Raw genomic sequence first — 15,592 nt, 5'->3', positions numbered from 1 at the left:
GCTTGTTGCTTTTCCTTAGTCGTGGTTTCTTAGCAGCTATTTGACCATAAAGGCCTGATTCACACACTCTGAACAGTTGATGTAGAGATGTGTCTGCTACTGGAGCTCTGTGTGGCATCTATCTGGGCTCTAATCTGAGCTGCTGTTAACTTGCGATTTCTGAGCCTCGGGACTCGGATGAATGTATCCTCAGCAGCAGAGGTGACTCTTGGTCTTCCTTTCCTGGGGCGGTCCAGTTTTGTCATAGCGTTTTTTCCTGACTGCACTTGGGGACACATTCAGAGTTTTAGCAATTTCCCAGACTGACTGATGGGCTGTCATTTCTCTTTACTTACCTCATTGGTTGTTGCCATATTATAAATTAATACAGTTGTCAAACAGGGCTGTCAGCTGTGTACCAACCTGACTTCTGCACAACACACCTGATGGTCCCAACCCCATTAAGAAGGCAAGAAACTCCACAAATGAACCCTGACAGGCACACCTGTGAAATGAAACCATTTCAGGTGACTACATCACGAAGCTCCTTGAGATAGATGTGCTTGAAGCTGTTGTCCTGTGAGCTGCCTATCACACAAGCTGTTAACTCTCAGAACCTTGTCCTGTGATTCAGTCGTGTCTTTGGGTCTGCAGACCTCTTCCTGTCACAGTTTGTTTCTCAGTGCGTTTGATGGTGAAGGAAACTGTACTCACTGACACTTTGACTTTCTTTGTCAGGACAGACCTACATTTTTAAGTGTTATGATGGTCTCTCTCTCTTCCACTGTTAATGGTCTTTTCTCACCATTTTTGTAGCAACACACTACTTACTGCAGTACAGTACTGTTCAGCTGATGCTCACAAGGGTATGGCACCAACACTGCTTTATGCAGACAGAGGGGTTGGAATTAATCCAAGTTGGAACACCTGTAGGAATTAGTAGCAGCAGCTTTCAAGGCTTGATCAACCTTCACTGCTGCAGAACAGCTTTGAATTGTTAACCCATGTTGTGTCCCTGAAAAAGGCCTTTTGGTATAATTCTGAAATGTACATTATTTTTCAGTTTTGGGTAACCTAACCTCTGGCAGCTCACCACTTACCTTTGTACCATTTCAAGCTATTCATTGGACTTTAACGACATGAACTGCAACAAATAACTGGAAAAATAGGGACTTTTAACAGGTAGTGTGTAAAATACACACCATTTTTCTGTTAGGGCTGTTCTGCTGAACAGCTGGATGAGCTGATGCAGGGGATCTATGTGTTTGTGTTTCTGCCCCTCCTCTTCCTCAGATGGCTCCTGTTCACCTGGTTTCTGAAATCAACACACATTCACAAAGTGCTAAAACTCTGCTATACACTGAAGAAATTAACACATAATTTGCCTTCAAAACAAGCAAAAATTCCAGAGTAGTCAGAAGAATTCCACTCGTTTGTTTTTTTTAAATGAAATAACTTACAGCGAGGTCTTCTATGAGTTTATCTTCAAAGTAGTGCTCCTCTGTCTCCATCCAGGACTTTTCATAGCCCTGCAGGAACAAGTTTACAGCCCGGTGCCTAGTATGAGAGAGATACATGGATGACTAATAACTGTTTATCTACCCATCTTCTGCTGCTTATAAAGGGCTGCACTGTAGGTGCAACATATATCCACAACCTTTCCTCACTAGCCCGAGGTGTGGCTGTAGATGAGGGTGGGAAAATAATAAAGTGCAGAATTTTAAATATTTCTTCTTCATTTTACATGTGTGTGTGTTTGAGAACATACCTTGGCAAGTTATAGAGTGGTGCCATCCTGAAGCAAGCGACGACATCTCTCTTCCTCTGTTTTGAAAGCAGTTTGTGCCACACAGCCTTCTTACTGCGCTGAGGATGCTCCACCTGAAGACACAAACTGAACCACTCAGTATACTAGATATTTAGTTGGTGTACCTTACCATCTGGAAGCCATATTATCCTGGAGAAGTATGTGGTCAGCTTTAATGAAGACCAATCAGCTAGTTTAAGAGGACCGTGGGGTACCTTAAAGCTATACTCTCTACGTTGGCACAAAAATGCGCAAAATCAACTCAACTTGAATATATAGACCTGCTCCAGGTGGAAGAGGACATGACCAATATCCAGGATTCTCTCCACAGTCTTCTCTGGGTCAGTAGTATCCTCATAGTGGTTTGGGAGGTCTCTGTACAGAGCCATCTGCCAACGAATTGCTGGGTCCTCTGACTTTGTAAGACACACAGAGGAAATGCATGACTCTATTGGCCCATTCACAAGGTTAAGCACCTTTGTGAATATATAAATATATAGTACCAACCAACATCTACCAACTGGTTTACATCTGTCTCGACTTTAACAAAACAAAAGCCAAAACACAGAAACACCACATGTAAAGCTCATGATTCAGTAGCTTGTATAACTACCTTGCTGGCAATAACTTGAATTGGTTGTTTTTTGTATGACTTCGTAAGTCTTTAAAATCATTGTGGCAGAATTTTGGCCCACCCTTGTTTATAACGTTGCTTCAGTTGATTTAGGTTTGAAGCCATTCATTTACGCACAGCACTCTTAAGGTCCTGCTACTTTCAGTATTTCAGTCACTCTATAACTTCAGATTCAGTTCTTTCTCCTGCTGGTGTGTTTGGGATCATTGTCCTGTTTCCTGACCCAGTGTGGGTGAAGCTTTAGCTGTCAAGTAGATGGCTTCACATATGACTCTGGAATATACAGTGTATCAAAAATAAATCATACACTTTCAAAAGGCTGTATTTTAAGCTTACACTAAATTTAAAATACATGGCTGAATATAAAGTTTTACATACAAAATGTTCAATGTTTATGAATAATCAATGAAATACGTCATCCCATAGTTCACTGTAGTCACTGCAGCCACTGCTGTTGTAATGCAATTGTTCCGGGTGAATGGCTGCAGAATGAAAGCACTTTGAAATCGAATGATTCTTTTTGATACAGCCTGTACTCTCCCGTACAGACGAGTTTAGTGATGTTAGTGGGATAGGGGCTATGTGGAGTGATAGAGTTCCTTCAATCACTTGTTGACAGATTGAATTTCCTATTCTATATCTTTCGGATAACCTATGATATCACTGTGAAGTAGCCTTATTATCTTATGGACATAAAGGTTCATCAGTTCGTTTAGGTCCTCTTACTCTAGATTTGTGTGAAATTTAAACTGAATCTGAGTACTTGACTCTAAATTTTGCGAGTTTGCCCACCGACCATCAAAATCGAATCACTTCATCCTTGTGCCAGATTTGAAGAATTTCTCTTAAACCAGTCCTTTGACATTACTTTCACAAGAATAAGATAAACTGACAACAACCTGACACCATGGCAAAATCTAAGCCCAGAGGCATAATGTGTAAGTATACTTTAAGTAACTTGTGTCCTTTTCTTACCTTTCCTTGTAAATGTAGGTTGTTCCTGATGACCTCTCGAACTTCGTCCTCTGTGTCTTTCTGCAAAAGAATTATTAACTTCGATCAAACAACAGGTATTCTGTGACCTACAAAATCCTATCAAAGATGTCATGAGCAAAAAATATTTATTCAGTAATTAGTAATGAAAATTTACAAAGCTAAGGCAGAGTTATTTTGCTGTTACTAAAGGTTACCTCAGGAATACCAATACTGCAAATAATTGATTGTTATTGTCATACACCTCACCCCAACCAGTCATGGTAGATTTTTAAAAACAAATAGACATGTAAACATTATATCAAGCAAATATAGAATAGAATAGAACAGAATAGCTTTTTATTGTCACTGTTACAAGAACAGTGAAAGGCAGTTTGGCATCTCTCCGTGTGTGTAGAGTACACAATAGCGAATGTATTTACACAATAACAGACAAATTTACATTTACACAAGAAAAGATATGGTTGGTGCACCAGTTATTGGTCGTGTCCAAATTCATGGGCTGCATCCTCCTGAGGACCCGGCCTGAGCGGTCTACGTGGGCCGGGTCCTCAGAAGGTCGGGTAGGCCGGAAGTAAATGGCTGGGGAAATTGGACGGTCTAGCCTTCTGGTTAGCGTCACCGCTGTCTCGGTGGAGTTGAATAAACTCGGCCGCCTGCTCCTTGCTATCTAAATTATAACAGGACGCTGGCGTAAACTGTCGACCATCTCACACTTTTGTTTAATTGGTTTCTGTTTGACGTTTGTCAGCTGTGAGAAAACCAAGGAGGAACCCACCCGGGGATTAATAAAGTTTTATTTTATCGAATCTAATCCCTTTAATCTCAGCCAAACCGATTTACTGACGAACAAATAAAACACTGAAAAAAGCCAAACAATATCATTTCTAGCTTGTCTAAGTGACTTACGTTTAACCAGAGTAGCGAAAGTCCGCGGTGATCTGAAAATGACGTGCCGGGAGTTGTGCCGTTCTCGGCGGCTTCAGTGGCCCTGGAGCTCCCGGCTAGCTATCGAGCTAAAAAAAAAAAAAAAAAAAAAAAAGAAGAAGATAAATATACCAGAATTGCGCCCATTCCATTGGCCGCCCTCGTGGCTCATGGGAAAGTGACAGGCCCTATGGCGGAGATTGAAGACAGGGGCAGTGGTTCGAATCCCATGCGGACCATTTGTTGGGGATACATACCAAACAAACAATAATAGTCCCTGGCTCTGAAATTCACCTGCTACGCTTGCTTAGAAGCCTACAGGCGAGCCTATAGACGGGCTCTCTCTGCCTTTTTACCGCTGTCCCAAAATCCCTCAACTTTTACCTCAATATTGCTTCTTAGCCTTGCTACCCACCGCCAAACACGCCAGGCATTGTCGCTTTCTCAATCTCTTCTTCACGTCTGAACAAACGCTCAATTTTGCCTTCATTAACACAAATTATACATCAAAACGTAGGTATTTTTCTTGCCTTTCACAAAATGCCACCGTCATTATCGCAGGAGTTGCCGTTTTCTCGCAAATGGCCTCCAAGCAACACAAAGTCAGAAACGTCCCCATTTAAAGTCTATGGAGACTTCAGTGAAAATGACAGCTGGAATTCTGTAACGGAGGCGTTTTCAACTCCTCATATCTCCTAGATGTATTTTCCTTATAGACCTGGAAATCGCCTTGATTTTTTTTTCTTTTTTAATTAAAGCCTGCTGATTGTTACAGTGAAGGAATGATGTTGACAGGCCGTGTATTTTGGTGTTACAGAACATTTTGTAATCCTATAATATATTATAGGGCAGGCTGAACGCGCTTTGGGAGCGGGAGACCCGGGTTGAAAACTAGCCAGTGGCAGTATCGATTATCTTTCCCTAATTCACTTTATAATTACAAATTGTCAACACTTGAACATTCCCACGTGTGTTCTGATCAAAACAGTGCAAGAATGAGCTCTTTAGCTTTTGATTACAACTTATCCACATTTCTTTGCGGACAATCCTGCATGTCACAAATAAATGACACAAAGCTCATCTGTGGCTGTGCACCATTCGTGGTGCGTTGGCTCCCTCTACTGGTACGCGCCTCATTCAAATGTCGCCGCACATTTAAAATTGCAGGGTGTCTTTACACTGTCATAGCTCCTAGATAGATTTCTTCAGAGACCTGAAAATCGCTGTGATTATTCACCATAGCCTGCTGATTCTTACAGTGAAAGAACAATGTCAACGTATAGCATCGTTGGTTACTTTAATTGTGTTTGTGTTTTTTTAAATCAAATCCTACAAAATATAATAAGCAACTTATGGCAGCTCTAGATAAACATGGCATTTACGATAAGTTTCAGTCCGGTTTTCGTCAGTTTCATTCCACGGAGACAGCTCTTCTTAGGGTCTCAAGTGATATCTTGATGGATAATGATGCAGGAAAATGCTCTGTTCTACTCATGTTGGACCTCACATCAGCTTTCGACACAGCTGACCATCACATCCTCATTGAAAGGCTGAAAAAATGGGTTGGTGTATCTGGAACTGCATTAGAGTGGTTCTCCTCTTATCTCCATCACCGATCCTTTTCTGTGGCAGTCTCCGATTTTAGGTCATCCTCTACCTCCCTTACTTATGGTGTCCCTCAAGGGTCAGTTTTGGGCCTTTATTGTTTTTAATTTATCTTCTTCCCCTCCAGCATATAATGGGCTCTTTTGAGGACATTTCTTATCATTGTTATGCTGATGATATTCAGTTGTACATTTCTTTTATGCCCGAGGATTTATCTAAGCTTCAGCGTCTGAATGATTGCTTAGATTTGATCAAACGTAGGACGGCTGCAAATTTCCTCCAGCTCAACGAGGGGAAAACCAAAGTCCTCGTATGCGCCCCTGATAGATTCCTATCGCAGATAGTGAAAGCCCTTGGTCCTCCCTCACTCTATGTTAAATCCTCTGTCAGGAATTTAGGTGTCACCTTTGACTCCAGTTTCACATTGGATGGGCATGTGAAATCTCTGGTTCGGTCTTGTTTTATCATTCAAGAAATGTGGCTAGGCTAAGCCCGAATTTATCTCGATCTGAACTGGAGATTGCTATACATGCATTTATCTCGTCACGCTTGGATTATTGCAATTCGCTGTTTATGTGTCTTAGCAAAGGTTCTCTGGATCGTCTGCAGGTTGTGCAAAACGCTGCAGCTAGGCTTTTGACAAAATCCTCCAAGTACTCACATGTGACACCGTTGTTATCTCAGTTACACTGGCTTCCTGTTAAATTTAGAGTCGATTTTAAGATCCTGGTCTTGACCTACAGAGCTGTGCATGGACTGGCACCTGCCTACATCTTTGATCTGCTACAGCCTTATGTCCCCAGCAGGTCTTTGAGGTCATCTGATCTGGGCTTACTTGCTATAAAAAAATACTAAGAGGAGGACTAAGGGTGATAGAGCTTTTGCCACTGTGGCCCCTAGACTGTGGAACTCTCTCCCCCAAGCATTAAGAACTGTGGACTCAGTAGCTGTTTTTAAAACACAACTCAAAACTCACCTTTTTAAAACTGCTTTTGGTTAATTTTTTGCCTGTTTTATTTAGTCTTTTTAAATCTTTTTATGACTTGTAATTTATGTGCAGCACTTTGTGATTCTGTCTTGAAAGGTGCTATATAAATGAAACTTTATTTATTTATTATTTATTTATTAAAACAGGACCAATTGCGACACAAAACCTCTCGCACACTAACACAAACTCTTTATACAGATACAGAGCTTTACATGTATAAATAAGGCAGACAAAATGCATAAAACACAAGCTATCAACAGATTGTTGGTGGACAGCATGTCACTTTATTTTGGTTTTATCTTGTTTCTTTTTGGTGTAGCCTCACTAAACAAAATGTTTATAAAAATGACCACTTTTATTATGAACACTGGCTCAAAATCCACCGTCAGTGATAAAGAGTAGACATCAGAAGCAAAGTTCTGCCGACATCATCACACCTCCCACCCTCAAGTGGAGGTGGCGGAGAGGAGGCACTTGGAGTTTCGGTCGAGAAAGTGTCCGTGTGACTGAGTCCTGTCCCAGCTCTGCTTCAAGGTCTGTCGGTCCAGCTTGTTGAGGGCCTGAGAGCAAAGACGGATATCCTGGACCAGCTCTGACAAACTGTCCAGGTCTTCACTCTCCCAGGGCCAGAGACCTGACACCCTGCAGGTTAAGCAACAAAGAGACATTTTATTTCATATCCATAATTTCCATTTTTCCCCCTATAAATATTTGACATCCAAATGTAGCCTATTAGCTAGCATCCAGTAACGTTTTCTGCTCCATAAAAGGGAAAATTAATTCACAACTAATCGTTTTTGTTTTTGTTTTTTATCTTTAAACCACACTTCTATATTGTAATGTCTGTGTGTGTACTCATCAAGCAACACCTCTGTGCATACATACTAAATGTTCAAACTTAGAAATGTGTCAAAAGGAAACAGACGCACAGCAAGACACAAACTGTTGCCAAGTACAACTTTGCACAGGTGATAAAAACATCAAATATCATCAAATTGTGAATTAGTGTGAAACGGTGAATCTAAGAATAGGCTCCCAAACAGTCATATCCAGAACAAATTACTTTTAACACATCAATGAGTAAGCAGGCATAGGGATTGGACAGCCTGGTTCTATCACAAGGGCCATAATATATTTGCCACCGCTGAGTTACAGTAAAGAGTAGGGGCGATAGGCAAGACTTACCTTTACTAGCACTGATGGTTTGGAGCACCATCTCAGCAGCGCCACGGTCGTGCAGCCGAGCCTGCTGATACAACAGCTTCTGCTTCTCCATCTCTTTTCCTTTGTTAGAAAGGTGACACATATCATTGCAGACCATCTAAAAATGAAACTGCTAAAAACTTGAGGAGACTAGTGGAAGATTCAAGACCGATTGATCACCTACTTCAAAACTCTTCACTTCTCCATCGTCATCCTCTTCATCATGGCAACTCTGAAGGAAGGGAGAAAGGTGAAAAAAAGCATACAAACTACAGACTGATTACTTCGGATAGATATAGCCACATCAGCGACGGGAAGTTCCAAAGCACTGAGGCATCAAACTGAGTATTTTCGGTGTCACCATCTTTGTTTTTTAAACCAGATGTTACGAATGATGGGGAGGGCCGGTATCTGCTGCTTTGTGCAAAGATGAACAAGATGAAACTTGCCAGAGTTCTACAAAATGACCTGCAGAAGGCCCATCCATCCATCTCCCCAAGCAGAGAAGCCCAGACCTCCCTCTCCCCAGCCACCTCCTCCAGCTTGTCCGGGAAACACCAAGGCGTTCCCAGGCCAGCCGAGAGATATAATCTCTCCAGCGTGTCCTGGGTCTGCCCCGGGCCATCTCCCGGTGGACATGCCCGGAAAACCTCACCCAGGAGGCGCCCAGGGACATCCTTGTCAGATGCCCGAACCACCTCAACTGGCTCCTTTCGATGTGGAGGAGCAGCGGCTCACTCTGGGCCCCTCCCGAATGGCTGAACTTCTCAGCCTATCTCTAAGGGAGAGGCCAGCCACCCTTCAGAGGAAGCTCATTTCCGCCGCTTGTATTCACAATCTCGTTCTTTCGGTCACTACCCACAGCTCGTGACTATAGGTGAGGGTAGATCGAACGGTAAATTAAGGGCCACTGACATGAATGTCTCTGATCAACAATCAACAAACGACTTTATGATGGTGGCCTGGGGACAGAGCTTCCTCTTGTCAACCCTCTGCTGACTGCCCAGCACCGTCTGGCATTTGCCGTAGAATACCAGAATGGTCCACCACTGGTGCCCTGTGCTTTTCACAGATGATAGCAGGTTCACCCTGAGCACATGTGACAGATGTGAAAGGGTCTAGAGAAGCTGTGGAGAACATTATGCCGCCTGTAACATCGTTCAGTATGACTGGTCTGGGGAGGCATATCCATGGACAGACGCACAAACCTCTAACAGACTAGGTAATGGCACCCTGACTCCCATTAAGTAATGGGATGAAATCCTTGGACTCACATCAGACCCTATGGTGATGCATTGGATCCTGGGTTCCTCCTGGTGCCTGACAATGCCTGGCCTCATGTGGCTCGAGTATGCATGTAGTTCCTTCGGAATGACAATGCCTGATACCACTAACTGCCCCCATGCTCGGCTGACATAGATCCAATAAAACACCTCAACTTTTCCAGAAGTTCGGTGATACCCTGGTCCGGATCTGGCAGGAGATCCCCCAGGACACCATCCGTCTTCTCATTAGGAGCATGTCTGTCAGATCTTTCTGTCTGTCAGATCCATGCACACTTTGCCTGGCAAAGTGTGCAGTGAGATTGAGTCTCACATGCTTTAATTTTTATTCGATGTGTAGGTGTTCACCACAAACAGTTTTTATTTTTATTTTGGGAACTTGGTTGATCCTAAAGCTAAACACACCATTCTTTGTGTTTATATATATGTCATGATCCAGGTCAGTGTTCAGTGGTTTTCTGTCCTGGCCTTGCGCTCTGCATCTGCCTTTTGGGGTGGAGCCCTGGTTCAACACCTACACTTCTCCACGCGTTTTCCATCTGTGGCATTCAGCAAGACAGTATTTAAAACCAGTGTTGCCATCAGTTCTTCACCAGTTCGTTTCTTTGTTCATGCCAAGTACTTGATCTCTTTGTGCCTTTAGCAATCTCGTCAAGTCACCACCTTACTCCTTCCTCTGGACGCTGGTCTCCACAGTCAAATCCCAGCTTCATTCTGCAACTTGCTTCTCTCGACTTAAATTACTCACTGCTCTCACCTGCCTGTCCTCCTGCCTGCTGCTTCCTCTGCATTACTAGAATACAAGGCTGGAACCCAACTCACTCACTCAACACTCAGAGGGCTACCCGCCTCCAGAGCCACCTGCAAGACTCCTCGTCAGAGATTTCCCTGCCACGTATTCATGTCTCACCATAGTTTATTCTGTGATTTCAATAAAACTTGTGAAATCTTATTTCCGCTCTGTATTGTGTCTGCACTTATGTTCACTCCCACGTACTGCTCTCCCGGCCTTGACAGCATGAAGTGTCTGAAGAAATATACCCAGCAGACCCAATTCGGAGTGCAATCACTAAGCAGTGATATATTAACAGTGTCCTAAACCAACAACAACTCTACCATCCAGAAGACTAGTTACTAGTGCAGCTGCTAGTGCTACTGTTAACAGTGCAGCTGCTAACATTTGGTTAATTTGCCACAGTTTGGTGCATCTGTTTTAATTTCTTTTCCCTCTCTTAGCTTTTCAGGCCACACTAAACTATTCTACACTGAAGGTAGGGGAGGTGCCAGTTGCAATAAGTGATTTGATTAGGCAGTACAGCGCCCTGCAAGTAATCCATCAGCCCAAAAGCATCATCCCTGGTCGATGACATAAACAGCACGCAGAACAATAACAGGTTTTTTACCGTCTATGCTAAGCCAGCTATGTGAGTTTCAATTCAAAAGTGTTTAGTGTTGGTACTCAGCAACAGATACCTTAGCCATGATGTCTGCGTAGCCATGTAGAGATGATCCTCATCCAGTTTACTGCAAAAACAAACACATTCACCAAAGTTAGCACAATTATAGCTGTATTAAGGAAAATAATTTTGGTGCACCACTGACTGAAATGACATCTTCTCATTTAACAGTTTTTCATTATTTTGATGAATATTACATGTTTTATATTTCAGATTCTTTAAAATAGCCGCCCTTTGCTTTGATTACTGCTTTGCACACTCTTGGCATTCTCTCTCCATGAGCTTCATGAGGTGGTCACCTGAAATGGTTTTCCAAAAGTCTTGAAGGAGTTCCCAGAGATGCTGAGCACTTGTTGGTCCTTTTGCCTTCCCTCTGTGCTCCATCTCATCCCAAACCATCTCCATTGGGTTTAGGTCAGGTGACTGTGGAGGCCAGGCCTCCATCACTCTCCTTCTTGGTCAAACAGCCCTCGCACAGCCTGGAGGTGTGTTTGGGCTCATTGTACTGTTGGAAAATAAATGACGGTCCAACTAAACACAAACTGGATGAGATGGCATGTCGCTGCAGGATGCTGTGGCAGCCATGCTGGTTCAGTGTGCCTTCAATTTGAAAAAAATCCCAGCAATGGTGTCACCACCAAAGCACTCCCACACCATCACACCTCCTCCTCCATGCTTCACAGTGGGAACCGTGCATGTGGAGACCATCCGTTCACCTTTCTGCGTCACACAAAGACACGGTGGGTGGAATCAAAGATCTCAGATTTGACTCATCAGACCACAGCACAGATTTCCACTGGTCTAATGTCCACTCCTTGTGTTTCTTGGCCCAAACAAATCTCTTCTGCTTGTTGCTTTTCCTTAGTCGTGGTTCTTAGCAGCTATTTGACCATAAAGGCCTGATTCACACACTCTGAACAGTTGATGTAGAGATGTGTCTGCTACTGGAGCTCTGTGTGGCATCTATCTGGGCTCTAATCTGAGCTGCTGTTAACTTGCGATTTCTGAGCCTCGGGACTCGGATGAATGTATCCTCAGCAGCAGAGGTGACTCTTGGTCTTCCTTTCCTGGGGCGGTCCAGTTTGTCATAGCGTTTTTCCTGACTGCACTTGGGGACACATTCAGAGTTTAGCAATTCCCAGACTGACTGATGGGCTGTCATTTCTCTTTACTTACCTCATTGGTTGTTGCCATATTATAAATTAATACAGTTGTCAAACAGGGCTGTCAGCTGTGTACCAACCTGACTTCTGCACAACACACCTGATGGTCCCAACCCCATTAAGAAGGCAAGAAACTCCACAAATGAACCCTGACAGGCACACCTGTGAAATGAAACCATTTCAGGTGACTACATCACGAAGCTCCTTGAGATAGATGTGCTTGAAGCTGTTGTCCTGTGAGCTGCCTATCACACAAGCTGTTAACTCTCAGAACCTTGTCCTGTGATTCAGTCGTGTCTTTGGGTCTGCAGACCTCTTCCTGTCACAGTTTGTTTCTCAGTGCGTTTGATGGTGAAGGAAACTGTACTCACTGACACTTTGACTTTCTTTGTCAGGACAGACCTACATTTTAAGTGTTATGATGGTCTCTCTCTCTTCCACTGTTAATGGTCTTTTCTCACCATTTTGTAGCAACACACTACTTACTGCAGTACAGTACTGTTCAGCTGATGCTCACAAGGGTATGGCACCAACACTGCTTTATGCAGACAGAGGGGTTGGAATTAATCCAAGTTGGAACACCTGTAGGAATTAGTAGCAGCAGCTTTCAAGGCTTGATCAACCTTCACTGCTGCAGAACAGCTTTGAATGTTAACCCATGTTGTGTCCCTGAAAAAGGCCTTTTGGTATAATTCTGAAATGTACATTATTTTTCAGTTTGGGTAACCTAACCTCTGGCAGCTCACCACTTACCTTTGTACCATTTCAAGCTATTCATTGGACTTTAACGACATGAACTGCAACAAATAACTGGAAAAATAGGGACTTTTAACAGGTAGTGTGTAAAATACACACCATTTTTCTGTTAGGGCTGTTCTGCTGAACAGCTGGATGAGCTGATGCAGGGGATCTATGTGTTTGTGTTTCTGCCCTCCTCTTCCTCAGATGGCTCCTGTTCACCTGGTTTCTGAAATCAACACACATTCACAAAGTGCTAAAACTCTGCTATACACTGAAGAAATTAACACATAATTTGCCTTCAAAACAAGCAAAAATTCCAGAGTAGTCAGAAGAATTCCACTCGTTTTGTTTTTTTAAATGAAATGAACTTACAGCGAGGTCTTCTATGAGTTTATCTTCAAAGTAGTGCTCCTCTGTCTCCATCCAGGACTTTTCATAGCCCTGCAGGAACAAGTTTACAGCCCGGTGCCTAGTATGAGAGAGATACATGGATGACTAATAACTGTTTATCTACCCATCTTCTGCTGCTTATAAAGGGCTGCACTGTAGGTGCAACATATATCCACAACCTTTCCTCACTAGCCCGAGGTGTGGCTGTAATGAGGGTGGGAAAATAATAAAGTGCAGAATTTTAAATATTTCTTCTTCATTTTACATGTGTGTGTGTTTGAGAACATACCTTGGCAAGTTATAGAGTGGTGCCATCCTGAAGCAAGCGACGACATCTCTCTTCCTCTGTTTTGAAAGCAGTTTGTGCCACACAGCCTTCTACTGCGCTGAGGATGCTCCACCTGAAGACACAAACTGAACCACTCAGTATACTAGATATTTAGTTGGTGTACCTTACCATCTGGAAGCCATATTATCCTGGAGAAGTATGTGGTCAGCTTTAATGAAGACCAATCAGCTAGTTTAAGAGGACCGTGGGTACCTTAAAGCTATACTCTCTACGTTGGCACAAAAATGCGCAAAATCAACTCAAACTTGAATATATAGACCTGCTCCAGGTGGAAGAGGACATGACCAATATCCAGGATTCTCTCCACAGTCTTCTCTGGGTCAGTAGTATCCTCATAGTGGTTTGGGAGGTCTCTGTACAGAGCCATCTGCCAACGAATTGCTGGGTCCTCTGACTTGTAAGACACACAGAGGAAATGCATGACTCTATTGGCCCATTCACAAGGTTAAGCACCTTGTGAATATATAAATATATAGTACCAACCAACATCTACCAACTGGTTTACATCTGTCTCGACTTAACAAAACAAAAGCCAAAACACAGAAACACCACATGTAAAGCTCATGATTCAGTAGCTGTTTATAACTACCTTGCTGGCAATAACTTGAATTGGTTGTTTTTTGTATGACTTCGTAAGTCTTTAAATCATGTGGCAGAATTTTGGCCCACCCTTGTTTATAACGTTGCTTCAGTTGATTTAGGTTTGAAGCCATTCATTTACGCACAGCACTCTTAAGGTCCTGCTACTTTCAGTATTTCAGTCACTCTATAACTTCAGATCAGTTCTTTCTCCTGCTGGTGTGTTTGGGATCATGTCCTGTTTCCTGACCCCAGTGTGGGAAGCTTTAGCTGTCAAGTAGATGCTTCACATATGACTCTGGAATATACAGTGTATCAAAATAAATCATACACTTTCAAAGGCTGTATTTAAGCTTACACTAAATTTAAAATACATGGCTGAATATAAGTTTTACATACAAAATGTTCAATGTTTATGAATAATCAATGAATACGTCATCCATAGTTCACTGTAGTCACTGCAGCCACTGCTGTTGTAATGCAATTGTTCCGGGTGAATGGCTGCAGAATGAAAGCACTTTGAAATCGAATGATTCTTTTTGATACAGCCTGTACTCTCCCGTACAGACGAGTTTAGTGATGTTAGTGGGATAGGGGCTATGGAGTGATAGAGTTCCTTCAATCACTTGTTGACAGATTGAATTTCCTATTCTATATCTTTCGGATAACCTATGATATCACTGTGAAGTAGCCTTATTTATCTTATGGACATAAAGGTCATCAGTTCGTTTTGTCCTCTTACTCTAGATTTGTGTGAAATTTAAACTGAATCTGAGTACTTGACTCTAAATTTTGCGAGTTTGCCCACCGACCATCAAAATCGAATCACTTCATCCTTGTGCCAGATTTGAAGAATTTCTCTTAAACCAGTCCTTTGACATTACTTTCACAAAATAAGATAAACTGACAACAACCTGACACCATGGCAAAATCTAAGCCCAGAGGCATAATGTGTAAGTATACTTTAAGTAACTTGTGTCCTTTTCTTACCTTTCCTTGTAAATGTAGGTTGTTCCTGATGACCTCTCGAACTTCGTCCTCTGTGTCTTTCTGCAAAAGAATTATTAACTTCGATCAAACAACAGGTATTCTGTGACCTACAAATCCTATCAAAGATGTCATGAGCAAAAAATATTTATTCAGTAATTAGTAATGAAAATTTTACAAAGCTAAGGCAGAGTTATTTGCTGTTACTAAAGGTTTACCTCAGGAATACCAATACTGCAATAATTGATTGTTATTGTCATACACCTCACCCCAACCAGTCATGGTAGATTTTTAAAAACAAATAGACATGTAAACATTATATCAAGCAAATATAGAATAGAATAGAACAGAATAGCTTTTTATTGTCACTGTTACAAGAACAGTGAAAGGCAGTTTGCATCTCTCCGTGTGTGTAGAGTACACAATAGCGAATGTATTTACACAATAACAGACAAATTTACATTTACACAAGAAAAGATATGGTGGTGCACCAGTTATTGGTCGTGT

The sequence above is a fragment of the Oreochromis niloticus genome, unplaced genomic scaffold (genome assembly GCF_001858045.2).
Source record: "Oreochromis niloticus isolate F11D_XX unplaced genomic scaffold, O_niloticus_UMD_NMBU tig00008673_pilon, whole genome shotgun sequence".
NCBI lineage: Eukaryota > Metazoa > Chordata > Actinopteri > Cichliformes > Cichlidae > Oreochromis > Oreochromis niloticus.
The sequence above is the reverse complement of the archived record's forward strand: the minus strand, read 5'-3'. Positions refer to the sequence as shown.